Genomic DNA, 20641 nt, shown 5'->3' with positions numbered 1-20641 from the left:
TCTTTAATATAAGAGACAGAGTTTGCAGTGTAAGATCCCATTTTTTTTCTACTTGAGAAAGATCAAGTATAGAAAAAAGGAACATAAACCCTTAAAATCCCATCCGGCCCGGCAACCTCTCGAAGGGGGGCCACAACATGTGAAGTTTGAGTCAGGTGATGAGATGTAGTGACTTGTGGGTTAAGTGCTGCATTAGTGCATGAACAGGTGGCTGAACGGGTGGCAGGTGGACTAAACTGAGGTGGAGGGACTGGGCAGAAGGAACAGAAGTGGAGGAGTTTGTGCGGAAGTATTGGGAGGAAGAGGAGGAGGAGTGTCCACAGAAGAAGCTACAGATATACAGGATGGGGAAGTGGGAGGTGGTGAAAGTGGGGAAAGTGAGGCTGAGGGTGGGGGAGAGCGGTATGGAGGCGGTTCATCAGCCGGGTCGAAGGTGGAGGCAGAGAGCAGAGAAGAGGAAGAAGGGAGAGAAGGTGTGGAGCAGAGGGTGGAGAACAAGAGGAGGAAGGAGGCTTGAGAGTGAGGAGTAACTGTTGAGGCTTGCATTGGATGCAGAGATTTGGATGAGATCGAAGCAAGGAAAAAGCCTCCACATAGGGAATGTAGTTCCAATTCTTTGATTGCTCACAGTAATTAAAAGATCCTGGAGTAAATTGGGATCCAGAGACCCACTCGTGGGCCAAACGTTTTGGTTGTTTAAGGGGTACGTAGGCCAGTCCTGGGTACAGAATTTTATGAGCCTTTTCAGTTTAATATCAGGGGCCAGGCTTAGGGTTTTCAAATTATCTAAGAGGCACCACAAGGGAGAATCGGCTGGGAGGGACAAGGAATTTCCCATGCTGGAAGGGCAAGATGGGAGTCAGAGAAAGAGTAAGAGAGAGGGAGAGAGAAAAACCCGGGCCGGAAAGAGCTTCCTGGAAGCTCCGGAGTGAATGGAGGATCAAGTGGGCATCCCCCAAATGACCGACTGCTGCGGGGAAATACAGAGGGCACTTCCCGGTGGTCACCAGTAAAGTATGATCTGTGAAATCCAAATAGGGCCAGGGCTGTGGGCAACCTGACGTCAGGAGAGTTTTTCGACTGGAACGAAAAAGTCTGGAACGGGAATGGAGTTCCATCTGGGAGGAATGGAGTTCCGGACTCGGGAACTTTTGTAGCAATTGCGCTAACCCGTCCAGGGGAGAGAAGAGTGAAGGGAGACGGAGGAGTTAGAAAGAATTAATCCTACATCCCAGGCGGTCGATTCCCAGGGGTGTCCTAGCAGAGCGCCAGGGGTCCATGGCGACCCTGATGGGTCTGGGTGGGGTGCGTTCCCACCCTAAAACACCCGGAGGTATTGCTGGACACTCCACGGCCAATTCCCTCGTTCTGATGAGCTATGGTTCAGGCGCTCATGGGATGGGGGAATTCACCAATCTGCAGGCTGGTGGTGGATGTCAGGCAGGCAATCAGAGGAGTGGACTATGACAGGAGTTTGGGCTCTGAGTTTGGGAACAGGGTTCTGCCTTGAGTGACGGGGATCCGCGTCCCAGGTTTCAGCACCAATGTACCATCTTTACCAACAAAAGTTATCAGATAAAGACAGGTAAAGTCAATAAAAGATGTCTCCAGAAGAATAAGAGTTTCAGATTCCTCAGCTTCTCTCAAACTTCTTCAAGGTGAGAGAGGGTCTTTGATCAGATATTAAGATAGTGTATGATATTATGTACATACTTAAGTTTTAGCATTTAAGAGCTCTTCTAAATCCTTCATTATTCATGTAGATACCAAATTTGAAAGCTTCATGGGGTCTTCAGATAAAATCGAAGACACTGAAAGTCAATCACTGTGATAAATACTTCTGTGTGGTATAGAAATGCAATACTATTGTTTTCTACACCTATGAAAACTCCAAACAAAGTAAATTTGATGGCACAATTCCACACTGAGCAGGAAAAAATGTATGATATAATGGGCATAACACTATGATACTGTCATGAATGATACAAAAAATTACCTTTTATTTCTTCCTATTGATGCTGAAACCTTGGTTCTTGTCCCCAATGCCAATCCAATAACGAGGACAGAGTTTTGAGAAAAAAAAGGAAAAAGAAGGTTATTGCTTTGTTAGCAAAAGAGAAACACAGGGGACTCCTGCCTCAAAGGCAGTGATACTGCCCATCAGCAGGAAGAAGGGGCTTTTAAAACTACATTCCATGTGTTCTTTGTTAGAGCTGAAATTCACTTGTTAATTTGGGAGATAGTCATTTCTGAGTTCTTCTGAAGGTGTTATCACCAAAGTCTGGATTACGTGGATCCTTTGGTGGGTGTGTACTTGGGACAGATAACTCTGCCTTAGGATGGGGATAACTCTCCCCTGAGACTAGTGAGGGGGAAAGAGGAAGAGAAAGAAACATGTGCATTTTAAAAATCAGTTGCAGTGGCAGAGCAGTAAGTGCTATATTCAAAGCATAAAGTGGACCACTGTTATATGCAGAAGAGATCTGTAAGTGCTACCTGTTAGTTGCAGGGAAAACTGAGTACCCAACCCCCACCCTTGTTAGCCCTTCCTTCTCAGGACGGTTATTTGGCTCCTTTTCCCTTTACTTCCTCGTGTTGTTTTTTGATTTGAAATCCATGCCTAGTCCATGCCCAATCTGCTTGCAAGCAGAGATGACACCCTTAGTAACTACTGTGTGACCCAATCACTGTACGCCAACAAGGCAACTTGCAGACCCAGAGACCCTATTAGATTTAAGCAGCCCAGAAAAGGGCTATAAAAACCTTCTCCTGCTGGGCCCTCTCTCTCTCCTTTTCTTCTCTGGTCAATCAGACACTGCTGCAATAAAAATCTCTTGGTCGCTCTAAGAGTCATGGTCACTTTCTTTTGACTACCAATTTCTGTTTTGGAATAAGTGAGGATGGAGAAAGTCTCACTCAGAATGGAAAAAAAAAAAAAAAACCTTGAGAATTAATTCTAGAAATCATGCTGACCAACTTCTTGAAGAATACACCTATCCCATGCTAGGAAGACTCAGGAACTTTCCTATGGTTCAAATAGTAAGGAATGAGTTAAAAAAAAAAAAAAGAGTGAAGGTCAGGCATAGAAATTACTTCATTACCCAGAAAGAACTAGTGGATAAAATTGCCCCTGTATGTGATAGATCCGACAGACAGGGAAGAATATGGGTATAGCTTCCAGGGCAAAACATGAATGTGTATTTCCTGACTGGGGATTTATAAAAGGAAAGCAAAACTAGTGAGTCAGAGTAAAGAGATTAAGGCAAAGAGACTGCCTGCCCTGATTGTTTTCTTTAAATCACAGAAGGAATGTAGAAGTAGGTTAAGAACCACGTAAATTAAAATTCTGACCCTGAGTGGTAAAGGGAAGCAAGAAAACATCTAGGATCCAAGCTCAGTTACACAGCACTTGGTAAGCCTAGGGAAAATACCACCCACACAAGAGCAGTGCTTTCTGTGTGGGAATTTCCATTTTAAAGTCCTGGATAGAAAAGAAAGCTATGAAGACCTTAGAAAAACACTTCCCACTCACTGAAGACTAAACCAAGAGGAAGATCAATATAAAAAGTTTCTTTTTATTTTCTGCTTTAGTGAGAAGGGTATCAGGAAGGCATCTTAGTCATGTTTTCAACAGATAATCATCTTCAAGCAAGCAATGAAGAAACAAGGTAGAGTAAGAGAGTTCCTTGCTATTCTTTCCCCACCCAAATAGGTTGACAACAGAAGTACCCTAGAGTTTTTGTAAGAAGATTGAATAGGATCCTGAAGGAAGGATTATAGGTGTTGCTCTGGTCAACAGGGATAGATGTCTGAGTCTCTTTGACCTTAGGTTGAAGCCTGGGGAAGAGCTTGGACCTGGAACAGGAGGGAGGGAAACAGGTTTATATTGAGCCCTGAGCAAGTCAATGAGAAGAACTTATCTCAGTACTTCTGCTCAAATTACAGATAACCTAGGCAATGCACCACTCTCTCTGATTCAACATTTTGATAGCTGCAGAAAACAAACTAGAAAACTAATCACCCAAGACACTAGGTCACACCTCTCATTTCTGTATTTTTATGATGTTGTTCATCATTTTCCTGGTTTTCCATGTGCGTTGGGGGCTATAGCTTACACTCAATACTTGAGGGATGGACTAGAATATGCTAATGTACACAAGGAGGGGGAGAGAAAAAAGAAATAGCCACCTTCATTACACTGTTCTCACAGTACCCCAGCATCATAGAGTAGAAAGCAAAAATTCTGGAGCTATGATGTTCATTATGATAGTCATTGGCCACACAGAGCTATTTGTAGTTAATTTAATTAAAATTCAAAGCATGATTCTTGAGTTGCACAACATTTCTACTATTTAATAGTCACATGAGGCTAATGAATACCCTATTGGGTAGTGCAAATATTGAACACGTCCATCCTTGCAGAAAGTTCTATCATACAATGCTGCTCTAGAATCTTGGCCCTGCCACTTCCTAATTGTGTGTTTGGGGCAATTTATTATAGCTCCTTGAACCTCAGTTTCCCTGTCAGTGAAATGCAATAGTAAAAATTCTACTTCACAGATAGAAGACCCAGCATAATCATGAGAAGTATGTTCAGCAGAATGCACATAATAATAATTATCAGTCATCTCTCCAAGTAAGTGAAAAAAATCCTTGGAAGGAGATACTCAGCGGTCTGATTCACTGGCAAAATCCCCAGAGTCTTGCATGGGGTACACACTTGGCAAATGGTTATGGAATTCCCTACTAGAAACACTGTTGGCTAAGAAATGGAACTGCCCATTTTACATTCTACCCAAGCAGACCAAAATGCCTTTGGTACTTAATGTTTCACAGAGAAAGAATTGTGGAGCCTTCTATTAAGCTGATTTCACTTTGAGAAGTGCCAGTTTATTCTAATTTCATAAAGATGAGCTTTTAAACCATGAGCAAAGCAGAAAACCAGCCATGTTTAAGATAAGCTTGGGAATTTTTAAGTAACAGATAAATTACCTCAGATAAAAACTGGCCAAGGGAAGAAGTAAGCTCCTGGGAATGATGAACTTGGAAGCATTAGTATTCAGACACTGACATTTTCCCAAATGCTTTTAATTGTCATTATTCCCAGTACATTTGCAAGAGAAAGCCTGCAGCACACTTTCTGAGCCAACAGGAATTATTATTGGCAATCCTAGCAGCAGCAGTTGGGCTGCAGTCCATCAGCTATGGCTAGTCACATTTGGTGATATGAGGTCCAGGTTGTACAATTTCACTGCCCTGTTCTTGCTCTGACCAGCTTCCTAATCTTTTCACTACATTCAGATCATTCACATCTCTCTTCAACCACAGTCCCATTTCTCTGCTCCCCTGTGGAACAGCAGAACTGTCTTTCTTCCACCCATTCCAATCAAGCTTCTATCCCTACCTCTCCTCTTCATCTACTTCTGGGGGCAATGATTTCTTCCACATGGCCAAGTCCAATGCCATTTTCTGATTTTTATTTTCCTCAACTCTGTATCAGTTTTCAAAACAGACAGTCACACTTTTCTTTTAAAAATTCTTTGTGGCTTCCTCAATTTCAACTCCTGGTTCTTCTATCACCCTGTTATGGTTTGGATCTGGGATGTCCCCTCAAAAGCTCATGTTTTGAAAGCAATATGGCAAGGTTCAGAAGTGGGGCTTTAAGGCAATTATTAGGGCTCTGACCTCATCAGTGGATTAATCCATTTTCTGCATTAACCTACTGAAAGCTAAATGGACTACTTGGTGGGAACTGTAGGCCATTGGGGTGTGGCTGAAAGAAGTAGGTCACTGGGGGTGTGCCTTTGGGAACTATATCTTGTCCCTGATTCCTCTTTTTCTCTCTGCTTTACTGCTATCATGTGCTGAGCAGCTTTGCTCTGCCACATCCTTCTGCCATGATATCTCTGCCTTGGAGCCAGCCAACTGTGGACAACTTCTGAAACTGCACACACAGTAAACTTTTCCTTCTCTAAATTATTCTTGTAAGATGTTTTTGTCACAGTGATAAAAAGTTCACACACACACACACACACACACACACACATCTAGGCCTCTTCTTGCTCATCTCCATTCTTCACACATGAGCCAGGAGGAACTTTCTTCCTTATCTTGCTGTGTTTATCAGTTGCTCACTAGGAAGAAGACCCTTAGTCTTTTTTTATGTCACTGCTTTCCTCTTTTCAATTAAAGTTCCAATTTCATCCTTATGAAGTTTCTATTTCTGGGCCCATTATGCCTAGGCCAATAATTAAGAAATAGAACCATGAGCCAATAACTGCCATCAATGGAGCAACTTAGGAAAAAAAAATAGTCTTCCCACCAACGGTCACAATTCAAAGGCTTTTTAGCAGAGAAAGGATTCAAAAGTACAAAGATAGAGCACAGATGGTTGCACTGAAATAGTATGAACAACAGAATAAATCAAATCATTCTACTGATAATAATAATAAGGGCAACTACTATTGATTGAGTATCTACTGGGTGCCTGTCTGGTTCTGTGGTAAGATTTTATATGTATACCAAGTAATTTGACCCTTACTAACACCCCAGGGGTCAGTTAGAGCTTGTCAGGCTAACAGAGCTACTCTATATTTCAAATGGAAAGGGTGACTACAGGCAATTGGAACCACTGAAATCTTTGGAAAGGATAGGGGAAACCAAAAGTGCAAGGATCTTAAGGAGGTGGATGTGATGGTGTCAGTTGTTGCAGCACTTCACACAGGAACAAAATACATTCTATACACTGAAGGATCTTATTCATATGTAGGAAAAAGACTAAATTGGTAACATGGCAAATAGAATGCAAATTCAAAGAAGTAATATATTTTTTGTTAATGTGTGAGTGTTTCTAATTTGAGTTAAACACAGGATAATCATAAGTCTGGGTTGCCCAGGATAGACTGGGTATATGTCTATTATCCCAGAATATCATCTAGTTTAGCCTTTATCTTGACAATATCTTAGTAATAACAATTGAATTAAAATAAGCCAGGATGTGTTTTATACCCTCTACTTTGTAGATCCAGCTCTTGCTGTGGTTTCCTCTAGTAGTATAAAAGAGGCACATACAATACACAGAATTTTCATATCAACACATGGTTAAATCTAAAGATGCTGATCCATGACTAACACTTTCCTTTCAAGGACATCTTGCCACTGTTTACTGCTAAAAAGAAGTGCTCTCTGAGATGGGGTGCTAGAGAAGTTACCTCCTTTTGATTTCAGGTGGTGTGATAGAACTCTTTCTCCAGAAAGCCCCATGATGCACCAGCCAGTTGTACTGTGGGTCATGCCTTCACCTGCAAGCTGTACAAAGGAAAATATGTTAAGTATAGATAAAGGTATGTGAGGAATACAGATAGAAGCTTTATCATAGTGTATGGAAGTAATCTGACTGCTCTTGCTACACTGGATCTGTCCCTCACAGTATAGCGTAAATGTACATTTATTTATTTTATTGTTTGAATTAAAAAATGTAATAGCCCCTATGGGAACTAATGAAATAAAAACTAAAATGTATCTAGTGAAAAATTGCCAAATATTTATTTCTTAAGAAAATTGATAGTAAAAAATGCACCAAATGGTTACTGATATTTACTCTCCACTATGGCAGCCAAAGTGTTATCACTGTCCTCATGACAAACAGAAGACAAAAATTGGCTGGAAAAGGAACTGTATCTACTTGAAAAGTTAGTAGTTATTTTAAGAATTTCCCACAAAGAAAATGTTCAGCTGCTGAAGGTAGCCTTACATATCAATCTGTGTGAAGCATGGTTTTCATTTAGATCAAATGATTGTTATTAATTTAACTCATTTCTATTCAAAATTTTTTAGTGATTAAAGGAAAATTAAGCTATAGCTGTTAATATATTAGTTCCATTAGCAGAAAAACCAAAGAATTAAAAGATGCTATTTGTATGTGGGTCATCAGATGTTCCTGACAGCATATCCAATGGTTATTTCATTTCTTTCATCCAATTCATTGGATAAATATATATTCTGTACCATAATGGGCTGAAACCAAGAAAGTCTATAATTTTACATTATTTAAAACTGGTAAGTCAAAATTTATAAATAGACAACCTATTTGAAGATTTTGTCTTATAAAAATATTTGTTGAAGAAAGCTTCACTGAATAGAGACAAGCCCATTTTATTTTTCCCTCTCCTTACCAACACCACTACCTTGGAAACAATGTTTTAAAATATAGTTTCCCAAGTGGTATTTAAAAATAATGGGAAGCTCATATTTTTTTCTTAATCTAGGTTATTTGCCCATTAAAATGCCTCAGTGCTCAAAAAGAAAGGTTTTTAGACAGTGTGATGACTCTTGTCAAATGATGAGCGATGAATGTTTCTCTAAGACACAAGGGCATGAAGAGAGAAAGAAATGTTGAGACAGAGTGGAAACAGAGACAAGTGTTGCTTGCTGTAAATAGGAGAGAAAATATTTGGAGTTCTCTCATGTGCTGAGAGCAGGGAAAGCAGGAATACGTAGGAAATCTGAACTATATAGAGTATTGAAATCTGTGGAGAATAGCTGCTATGTGAAATATAAAAGTAGAATCACATGAGGAAGGTTGCCTGTTGTCATCTGACCTGTCTTCCTTCAGCACTTATTGCACTCCAGGCACTCTGATAGACACTAGGTTACAGAGCACACAACCCAGATTTTACCTCCTTTCTAACAATAACTGTTGTCCTCCTACCTTAGGTCTCATGGCAACACACTCTTCTGCTTTTCCTCCTGCTTCTCTACCTTCCTTCTCAGTCGCCTTTGAGGGCCCTTTTCTTCTGTGCTTCCCTTAAAATCTAAGGCTTAAATACTGGTGGGAACCAAATTTCGATCCTAGGCCACTTTTTCTTCTCTTTGTGTGATCACATCTACTCATACTGCTTGGAGTAGAAGCTCTCTGCTGTTGACTGCCAAACCTCTATCTCCAGGCCTCTCTCAAGGGCCAGACTCAAATGTAACAAAGGAAAACAAGTGGATATTTAAAAATCACAACGAACTACGGCCATTTTGCTCTAGGAGTATCATTTAAATCAGTGCTGAAATAACTTTCTATAACCCTCCTATAATCCATATCTTTACCCAGAAGATATATACCATTGGTAGCAGAGTACATTAATAAATCTTTGAATATGCAAACTTGGCTTTAGGAAAGAAACTACAAAGAAATTAATTGCATAATACAGTGGGAGGTTTTGTTTTGTTTTACTTTGAATTTGTTTATTTGTTTCTGTTGCTAGGAGGCACTAAGAAAGGGAAAGGAGAGAAGGCAAAGCAATTCAGGAGGAAACTGGAGCCCAGGTTGGCAGAAATGGCCAAGAGCTTCTTAAGAACAAGGATGATGGTTATTCATTTATAAATTATACTGCATTGCTGCTACCAAACCGCTTTCATCTCCACAAATCTCAAGTCAAGTTTGCTGCATACACAATAGCCTTGTATGATTGGGTTTTGGATTTGAGTTTTGTGAAAATCAAAGGAAAGGAGCTTAGTTCAACAACTGGGATTATATGGCATAAAACCACAACAGGGAGATGATCCATCAACAGAACTAATTCATCAGAGACCAAAACTAAGGTCTAGAGGCAGCAAGGGAAAACATTAATAATCCCCTCAAGAATCTGTAGCAACTTTGGGAAGGAAGTAAAGCTCACACTACATGGGGGAATGCAGTTTAAATAGTTTCCATTTAAATTTCAAAGGCAGTGTATCTCAATAGACTCGGAGTTACACACAAATTCAACTGAACATATTTTGTTCCTACTTAGAGACCATCGGGGACATCAGCTGCAGTAAGGTCACAACAAACTTCGTACTCTTACTCACCCATCCCCACATCTCCCAAACTGTTCCACCTGTAGTTTTGTATATTTTAGCGAGTGGCAAGTACCACTGTTCACCCAGTTGTCCACATCACTCTTAGTCCTATCTCACTCTGTCCAGTCACTGTGACTTTTTTTAAACCTCTTAAGTATCTATCAAATTCTTCCTCCTCCCTTGTACTCCCTTAACTTCAGGCAAGAGTGTCTCAGTAAGGCCTTACTGATCTCAGAACTTCTATTCTCAACTCCCATGCCTCCTTCTCCACACAGCAGCCAAAGTGACTGTACCCAAATATAGCCCCATAATGTCACTTACTCCCCTGCATAAAACATTACAATGGTCACTCATTGTCTTTAGATAAAATAAAGTTCAATGTCCTTAGGTCCTTTGTGGTGTTTGCTATTGAGCCTTTCACCACCATGATGATTCTCATTAATTTGGATTTTCCATTTCAGTTGTACAGAATGACTTTCAGTTCTAGGTCTGCTTCATGGTTTTCCCCTCACCTCTTGGATTTTACACATGTTGTTTCCTCTATCTTCCCACTCATTTCACACTTGGATATCTCCAAATCAACTTGCAGGGTTCAGTGCCAGGTTGCTCTCAACTAAAACACTCAAGGGTCACTCCAGGGGAACTGGGATAACTGGGCTGTGTGAGATAACCACATGAGAGACAGAAAAACCTTTTTCTTTGGGGTTGCTGTGATGGCTCCTCTGACCTTAAGGGTCCGCAGAAAGAGAGAGAGGAAGCACATGCTGACCCCCTTTATTGAGGAGAAGCTATTTAAATGAGCCAAGGGGTCAGGTTTCAGGGGGCTGAGTCCAGCTTCATGATGTCTGCTGTCAGCAGGTTGACTGACACCTGGGTAGGCCACACCCAAGGGCACAGAAAGAGAAGAGGACACACAAAAGGCACTTCCATGGAACATTCTATCCCAAACAGGGCAAGGGGTAATATTACAAAGGAACAGGTGAGCGTAGCTCCACCCATGGGGATGTGGGAAGGTATGCCCATGCACAAAGACACCATCCTGGAATCCAGGAACGGCAGGGCAATCTAGCAGCATGGCTGCTGCCTGACGGTTCATCATCCAGCCTGGGAGTTGACTCAGTCACGTGCGAGGTTGGTCTCCCACAGTTCAACCTAGATACCACTTCTTCCTGGAAGACTTCCCTGACCACCCCCTCTAACTATGTAGGTTTTGGGACTTTCCTATTGGTTTTCTTAGCTTCCGGTGCTTCCTCTACTATATCCCTTACTGTACTATTTTAATTGGCTGTTTGTCTGTCTCTTACCACCTTGTAAGCTCCATGGCAGCAGGAATCACGAATGTCCATCTATCTGGTTCACAGGTATCATATACCTACCATCTAGCACAAACTTGGCTTATAAAACTATTAAAGAAATACTTACTAAATAAGCAAATAACATGCATGAAACATTTTTTATTTTATGAAGAAACTTACTTCATTTTACCTTCATCAGCCTATGAAAAACATCACCTTGAAGCAAAGCTCCATGTTAGTTTTACATTTACGTTCAACATAGACTACATCTATGAAGTTTTATCTAACTTAGGTAAGAGCCATCTGAAATATTATCATATTTTAGGCATTTTTATAAGAAATTCAACACACAATTCTTTCAAAAACAGTACAATAATAACTGCTTACACAGTGTCCTAGGAAAGGTCACCTTCTTAGCTGTCCTTTAATGAATATAGGACATTCTGCTGTGCATAGCAGAATATTTTGGAGTCATAAATGTTGTGCTGAAGTTTCAGAAAACACTTAATACTCTTAAGTGGATTAAACATGCCTCCTATGATCTGATTTATATGGTGTATGTGCCAAGTAAAACCCTTCTCCACAGAGAGATCAGATTGTAAACTTCAGTTGAACTCTGATAAAAATTATCATAAATTCCAAACTAGTGGATCCTGAATTAATGAGAATTTGTTTTAAGCTCCTCTCATGGAATTGTCAGCCAATCTTTGTAGACATCTTAAATGCATCAAAAATGTTCTAAAATTATATTGTTTAATATATCACTCACTAGATACATATGTCAGAGCACATGAAATGTAGTGAACAATAAATTGAATTCTAAACTATTTCAAATAATTTAATTTAAAACTTGAAGCAGTACAAATGTATACTATGTGTTAAAATAAAAAATGTTTTATATAGTGAGTTAACTAAAATATTATTACAATTATTTTTGCTTATTTGCACTTTTGAATGTGGCTGCTAGAAAATTTTAAATTCCATACATGACTCACATTATATTTACTGGATGGTTGTAGAGATCACTAATAGGAGGGAAGTGTGGGATTTCACTGCTCTAAATCAGGCTCTAATGCTCATCTCACATAGGAAAAAGAAATGTACAATTTATATAAAATGGCACTTGCAATTTTATAATACTGTGTTATTTATCCCTGACAGTCAGTTCAACTCTTTGCACTAGATGATTTCCCAATACCTCAAAAATGTTATATGCTTTTTCAACCTATGACAGCAGCAGATTATAATCCATATTCTCAGTAAAGGTAATAGCATTCACCACGCTCTACTACAACATTAACTTATCCAGATTTGTCTTTTATTTCCTAGGAACAGAAGTCGTTTCATTTTTGTAGTTTATTTATTTATTTATTTTTCAGTTTGTATACCTCTTAATGAAATTTTACCTGGTGGAACTTAAGTATATATAATGATGTAAATGACACTCTGTTAACATATACAGAGTCCAGAACTCTAAACACTGGCCTCCATCTAACACCATAATCCTACCATACAACCATCTACATGTGTACATACATACACACACACACACACACACACACACACACACCTCACCTAACACTCAACAGTTTTTAGCAGCTCTGTACAATCCTAGGACTCTGCAATAATAAAGTTTGAATGACACTGCTCTAGAACACAGCTTAGAAAGAGGATGTAAACAAAAAGAGCCCCTGAGAGTTCCAATAAGAAATGCCAACTTTCAGATGTTCCATTCCCATATTTCCTTCTTATTAGTGATCTCTACAATCCCACTGGAAACATTGGTTGCATGTAATGAAAGTAAGACAGAGAAAGAAGTGAAGGCAGGTACCAGAATTCACAGAATGATAGGCTCAGGCCACTAAGTATTCAGATGAGTTGCCCCACACGCCTTAATAGTTATCAAGGAGAGCACCAAATCAGAACACAATAAAATCACTGATGCTCATATTCACCCTGAAGTTTTGAAGAAAGAAACAATATGGTTTATTCTGTTCAATGTGGATAGTGTAAGAATACACAATTTATTCAAGAAATAGTCATAAAACAGGCTAAAATAAACCAAGCTTTGGTACTTAAAGGATAGTATCCAGACACCTAAATAACTCACATATGTGAAATAGCTTATTTCCTACCAGTTTGACGTATTAGGTACTATGAGGAAGGAAGGAAGCCTCCATGAATTACAACATATAACTAATATACATCTTCAAACAAGTAGTGCATGCTTCAACGTATTCTGTGCCATGGACTGCAAATGTGGAAAATGAACAGAAGTCAAGCTCCCATAATTCATCCATCCCACAGAGCTATAAACTGACAAGTATTTCCTGAATCAAAGCAGCTGTCAAGGAGCTGAATCCAGACTGCAGTATCACTGTGGACTTGTGTATTACAACAGACACTTTTTCAAGGCTGTTGGAGTGGGGAAGAATGGGAGGGGGACAATCCAAGGGACCCAAGAAGGAGAGCATTTGAGAATGGGAAAAAGAGTCACAGCTACTTCCCAAGGCAAAATCACTCACCTTCAGTGATGGAGCCCACCAGACAACTACAGCTGTAAATGTAGAAGGAATTTATTCAAGGAATCAAGTATCCTTCACAGTATTCACTATTCTTTCCCACTGGGCTTGTGCTGAATATGTAGGTGATTAGAAGTAATTAGAAAAGACTGTCTCATTTCTCTTTTGCAAAATAGTCATCATTTGAATTCTCTTAAATGGTTTGATATAAATGAGAAAGAATTCATTTAGTAGAAGGATTTTGGCATATAATAAGCCAAGTCAACTCATTTCCCTAACAAAGCTTTATTTCTTTGGTTATAAATACCACACCAGCCTATGAAAGAAAAGTATTACTATATGCCTACTTTGGTTGTAATGATTTTCCTTCGAACATACAGTTCAAATGCCCTATGGGATGTGCTTAAGGAAAATGTACAACAGTCAAGGTGAACCTTCCTTGCAGTAGGAAGGTCACTGGACTAGAAAACAGATTTGTTGTCCATCTTTGGTCAAGTTAGTTTCTCAAGTAAACTCCCAATAAAATGAAATTCAATACAATGACCTCCAAGTGTCTTCTGTTATGGTTCTAATTAAATTTAGGGTACAGTACAAAGAAACTCTCGTGAGTTTCTAGACACAACAGTGGAACCCTCTCATTCCTATTGATACTCACTAACATTGCCAGTACTACATGGGGTTGGCTTGGGGTATCTAGGACAGAATGTCCTTTGTGACTGATGGCAGTAAGCTCACTGGATATCTAGATGTAGCTGGTACCATGCCAACTTTTAATGGACTGTCCAATCATTCTGCTGAATATTATGAAAATATTAAGAATACCTTTTTTCATAATATCTGCCACATTCTCCTTCTCTGGAAACCCCTCAGTCACCTTACTTGGGGGAAATCTTACTTCCCTGTGACTCTCATCTCAATCATTAATTCAGACAGGGCAAGGACAAATTCTCTCCATTCTCAGATTATTCTCAAAGGATTGCCAAGTACCACTCACATTTTGCCATCCATACATTTTAACTCTTTACTCCCCTGCCAAAGTGAGTAATTTCATTGTAAGATAATAAAGTAGAATAAGCAGTTAATTAAATGCTTATTTCATTAAGGCTTTCAGATGATACCTCCTTACATGAGTATTTCCAATTGAAAGTTTATTTTAATGACAACAAATTGGAGAACTCCTTCCTTAGACTTCCCTCACATCCATCAGTACTAGCAACTCCCCAAAGACATGGTGGTGCTCAAAATAGTAAATTCTTACTGCCAAAATTCACCTGAAAGATCTAATTTTTCTATGGACTTAATGCATACTATTATTAAGATTGTTTTTCAATTTCAAATATAAAACTCTATATATGCTTGCTTATACCCAAATATCCTGCATGTAGTAGAAACATATAAAATAGCTGAAATTATTAAATAGTAAAACTTTCATGCTGGATAAATAAACTCGCAAAAGGACACTATTTGAGGAACTGCCTTAACTTTTTTATTCTACTATTTCTATTTTATAAAGTATAAACATTAAATCCAATGTTATTAATATATACATATATATAAAGACTTCACAATTTACAAAATCTATTCCCATTTTATAGATGAGGAAATCAAAGCACAGAGTAGTGGTTTATGTCATTTTTTAATTGTTTACTAATATTTGTACCAGGAGCAAGTTTCTGTTACTGCCAATAATTCAACTCAGTAACTTAACAGAATTATATTCATTATTTTATTTTAGGTTCTTTTAAATCCCCATCAGAGAGAAGGGGAAGGGAAAAGGTTTCGAGTTCTTCATGCCTTCTCAATTTAATAAGCCTCATTGGAACAAAGCTTTCCTTATGCTATTATCAATATTAAAACAATAACAAAGAACATAGACAAATAATACACTGATATGACCTATAAAAATCAATGTCAATGTTTTAACATGTTGCATTACTGTATACCCTCGCACAATGAAGCTGCTTTTCCTACAGCTTCTATCCATTCCTAATAATACAAGGTACACATGATCAGTCCTCAGCAGAAATGTGAGACATAGGAATATGTCCCCAGAATCTCTCAGAGATAACTCCCCTCCTCTATAGGTACCCCATGTTTTCCTGTTCTAAATTTTCCTTTCATCAGAGAACAGGACATAATATCAATCTTTTCAGGGGAGAGTAGTGACCTCCTTGAAAGGCCCTTCTACCCATTGACTTATAAAGAATCATCCCCCAAGTCCATGGATAAGCTAAATGTGATGGCCAGTTCCTTCTCCGTAAGAATGTCAATAATATTAACATTTCTGCATAAAGAGATAAGGAATGGGAAAGCAAAAATTAACATATCAACTATTTTCTTCTCTCTGGTCTAGGCATACTTGGATGCTTCCCTTTCAGGGAAAAATATAGCCAGAAGAAAATTCATAGTAATAGGTTTAGAGTAGAGATAAAAATTTAGAGCTAGAAATGATCTTAATGAAAATCTCGTCTAACCTCTTCATTTTAGAGATGAGAAAGTGTGAGGCAACAAGATAGGGAATAGCTTGCCCAGATAAGGCTATAGGGACTGCTAAAGGTCCATTCTAAGGACAAATTAAGAGGCTAGGTTCAAATATAAACAAAAGCTAATAATTATAGACCACAGGCTATCTCTTTGGAACCAAGAAACAAGAAAGATGAGAGTAAGTGGTGCCTGAGCACATAGACCAGCATATTGCCATCCTCTTTCTTATGAAAGGCTGAGATTCTACCCCAAAGACAAGAAAGTGCCATTTAATAATTTCTAATACCCACTTTTCTGACAGTTTATCCAATCCCTTCCTTCTCCATTTCTACCAAAATCATGTTTTCTGGTATATTGTATTTTTAGTTTATAATGAATTTTTTATTGTCATCCCAAAATCTACCTTTCCTAAAGTCTTCATGTATATTTTTATATCTTCCGTGGTATTTTTGCTTGAAAGAGTGTTTTATTAAGAAAGAGAACAAAATGCAGAGAATCAAAACTAAAAATAATCTATAATCCTATCACCTCTGGAATTCACACTAATATATGCCAAATTTTTGATGGTGACATGGGTCACCTCCTGTTAACAATGTCAGGTCCCTTATACCAATGTACCCTATTCTAGCAAAAAAAAAAAAAAATCACCTTTCTAACATTGACAACACCAACCTTATTTATGCTTAGGACCTTTGTTCTAGTTGTTCCTTTGCTTGCAATACTTCTCTTATACCTTCTCATTCTGGATCCATCCCTTACCAGACTCACATTAAAATCCAGTCACTTTAAATCATATCACTCTATTTTATTTTCAATATAACATTTACCACCACCTACTATTTTCTTCCTACTTATTAGTTATGTATCATCTGTTTTCTTAACTAAGCTCCACAAAGACAGAATTGTTTTGTCTTGCTCATTAAATTCTCCAGCACATAGTATAGTAACTGCCACATATTAAGTGGTGGGCAATGGTTTGAAAGAATAAATGAGTCATAGAAGACATGCTCTCAAATAGAAGCATTGCACTGAATGGTATATACTCTCTTAGGTTATTTCTTATAGCCAATAGTACAGAGGTAATTTTGAAGTTTGTGGCTTTGAAAAGCACTGACTGGTACATAATAGGGTTTAAGCCTCTAGTGTCAACATTGTTAGTATTATCACTGAGAAATATCCTCAGTTTCCTCTTTTACCTTAACTATTCTTAGCATTGAAAATATCTTGAATTCATTGAATACCACACAATATAGACAACTAGAATAAACACAAATGGTAAAAATACTTTTATTATATTCTATATTCAACTAAAATATTGTAGACTGATGTAAGACCATCCTCTTTGGATAAATATGTTTCCTACAAATAATTACCATTTCTATAATATTTAATCAAGACCTACTATTATGATATGAGGTAAGCATAAGGTTCCATCCCTAAAAACGTACCCTGAGTTTACATACTACTAATCGAACGACTTTTGATCTCTAAACCACCAGGTACTCATCCACTTATCCTTCCTCAAGAAAACCTTTTGCTGAGGCATGGTAACACACCCCTATAATCCCAGTAACAAGGGAAGCTGAGGCAGGAGGATCAAAAGTCCAAGGCCAGCCTCAGCAATTTAGCAAGACCCTGTCTCAAAATAAAAAAATTAAATAGGGGGATGGGTTTGTGGCTCACTGGTAGTACACTTTCCTAGCATGTGGGAGGCATTGGGTTCAATTCTCAGCACCACATAAAATCAAATAAATGAATGAAGGTCCATTAATAACTAATAAAAAATTTTAAAAAAAATTAAATAGGGCTGATGATGTAGCTCATTAGTAGAATGGCCTGGATTCAATCTCTGGTACAAACAATAGAAGACATTTTGATATATAAAGTCCACCAGTGTAAGTGCAACCTAATTTGGTGTGAAGAGTATTTTTCTTTTACTTTTGAGGCATATATTCAATTTGACTATAATCATGTAAAAAGTAAACAAGAGGGCTTTCTTTGAAGGAAAGAAGTTTCCCCATTGTAGGTGGGGATTTGGGGATTATGCCTAATCTAACTTTCAGAGAAGAAATGGCTAATATTATTACTAGGCATGGACTTTAAAGTCAAGAGTTCTGTCTGAATTTTATGATCCTCCACTTACTGGATGAAAATCAATAAATTATTTAAAATTTTTAGGCCTCGGTTCAACCATCTCTAAAATAGGCAATAATAGTGCCTACCTCCCAAATGTGTTGTAAAGATTAAGTAATATATGCATTAGTCAAAAAGGTACCTACTACCTAATTAGCATTCAATAAAAAGTAGCAAGTATCATTCTACAGATGGAAAATTTACTTCACCAAATTCAAATACTTATTGAGTACTTGGTATAAAAGAGTTATGAGACATCTAAGATACAGGTACAAATCAGTTGCAGTGCCTAGAGGCATTCATTTCCTGGCTTTGAGGGATGACATGTGCTGGGAGCCATTAGCCAAGTAGGTATGACAATTTCCTTGCCAGCGTACCCCATGTTGCAGTGACATTGAATGTAGGTGACCTTGCTCAAGGACCAAGGCGGATTAGGGCGTTCCCAGTTTAGGTTCCAGGTTTAAGGTTTAAGATTATTCCTGCTGGGAATAGGGCGTATCCTGCTGCCTGAGTTCCCCTTGAGTTCTCACGGGATTCAGACAGTATATTTTGGGAGACAGAAGCCCAGTGGAGGTGAATTTGGGAGAGAACGTGAATTTGGGAGAGAACGTGGATTTGGGCAGAGAACGTGGATTTCCCCAGAACGTGTTTGTATACGGCTGGTGTGAGTTCGGGAATAAAGAGTTGCTGTTTGAATCTACAAGCTGTGTGGTGGCTCGTGATTTTGTGCCCAGCCAGACTGCGGCATTTGTGCCCAGCCAGACTGTGGCAACATGAATACACATATAGTTAGAATCCAAGGGAAATTGTATTCACATTTTCTAAGAAGTGAAGTTGTATCAGTTATGATTCTTCTAATGGAAAGTGATGAAAACCCAACCCAAATCAGCTTAAGCAGAAGGGTGATATATTGGTGTTCAGATTCAAAGAAAGAGCTGCATTAACTACCTTCAGGGTGCTCAGGGACTTGGACTACAGACTTCATGATCTTAGGTTGCTGATTAGTTTTCTCTTTGATTTCTGACATTTATTGACCATTTTGTGTGGATCCACTCTGTTTTAATGAATGAATGATTCCTCCTTGTTATAGGAATTATGGCTACCATTATGGTTATAATTATATATAATTATGATTACCACTACCATTTTAGGAATTAGAGATAACACTTCCAACTCACCTCCAGACCAATCTATGTGACCAGAAGGTTGGGATATTATGATTGGCTGAATTTGGATGATCTACAAACCATGAACTGAAAATGGGAGAAAAAAAATCCCCCAAAGAGAGTGGGTACAGGCTGCTGAAAATATGTAAAGAAAAGATATCCACTAAAATGATTATATGATAACCTTAGTCATAGTATATTATACCAAATACTTCTATAGTATTAGCATAAAGACATTTTTATCATTATACCATTGGAGAATTCTTAACACTAAAACAAATGATGTTTATCCTTCTGGCTTTTTTATCTATTTTCTTTTAACTAGGAGGAAACTGAAGAGGAAGCTAGAATTTAAAAAGCAATCCTTGCAATTGGAAAGTCATCCTTTATCAAATTCTTGATGATTTAGAAGTACTATGTAGTCAGTGGGATGATGAAAATGTAGAATTAGATTAGGTTTATTGTAAGAGACTTGAGCCAAAACCAGACCAATCAATTCATTTCAGTCAGTTATAAGCCAGCCAGCTGAACATGAAGACTATTGTTGAGCAATACATATGCCTAGAAAGGGGTATAAACTTTACAGTTCATGAAATAGGAAAAATTCTGACATCCAAGAGGCATTGTTGCTCTTCAAAAGAATATGTTGTAGTTTTAACAAAGATTAATAAAAAACGTCTGCGAAGACAACTTGAGATAAGTATTCTTCCCCATTAGTCAACTCTTGGATAAGGCAGAGGCTCTATTTTTGTTCTCAATAATCCATTCTCCCTGTCTCCCTTAATAAATCAGCCCTAATTTTTAAGCTGGACGCATTGCCATGTACGAAAACTACATTTCCAAAATCTCTTTGTAGTTTGGAATGTCTGTGTAACTAAGTTCAAGAAAATAAGATGTAAGTTTAATACAGTACTTCCAGAAAAATAGGGTAATATCCTCCTTCCTTCTTCCCATTTTCTACTGCAGAGAATGTGGATGTGATGGCCATTTTGGTCTCTGAGGGAACTTTAGAGATGTAAATCAAGCATGATTGATAAAAGAAGAGGACTCTGTGCATCTGACACCAAGGAACCACCAGGCTATCCCTGAACTGTTTCTCTCCAGTTTAAAATAAACCTACATCTTGTTTCAAACACTGATTTTTATATTCACTTCTCAAAGCCAATCCTAATTCTAACTGATGCCAAAGATGTCCTTAATCATAATTTTA

The sequence above is a fragment of the Marmota marmota genome, unplaced genomic scaffold, assembly GCF_001458135.2.
Source record: "Marmota marmota marmota unplaced genomic scaffold, marMar, whole genome shotgun sequence".
Taxonomy (NCBI): domain Eukaryota; kingdom Metazoa; phylum Chordata; class Mammalia; order Rodentia; family Sciuridae; genus Marmota; species Marmota marmota.
The sequence above is the reverse complement of the archived record's forward strand: the minus strand, read 5'-3'. Positions refer to the sequence as shown.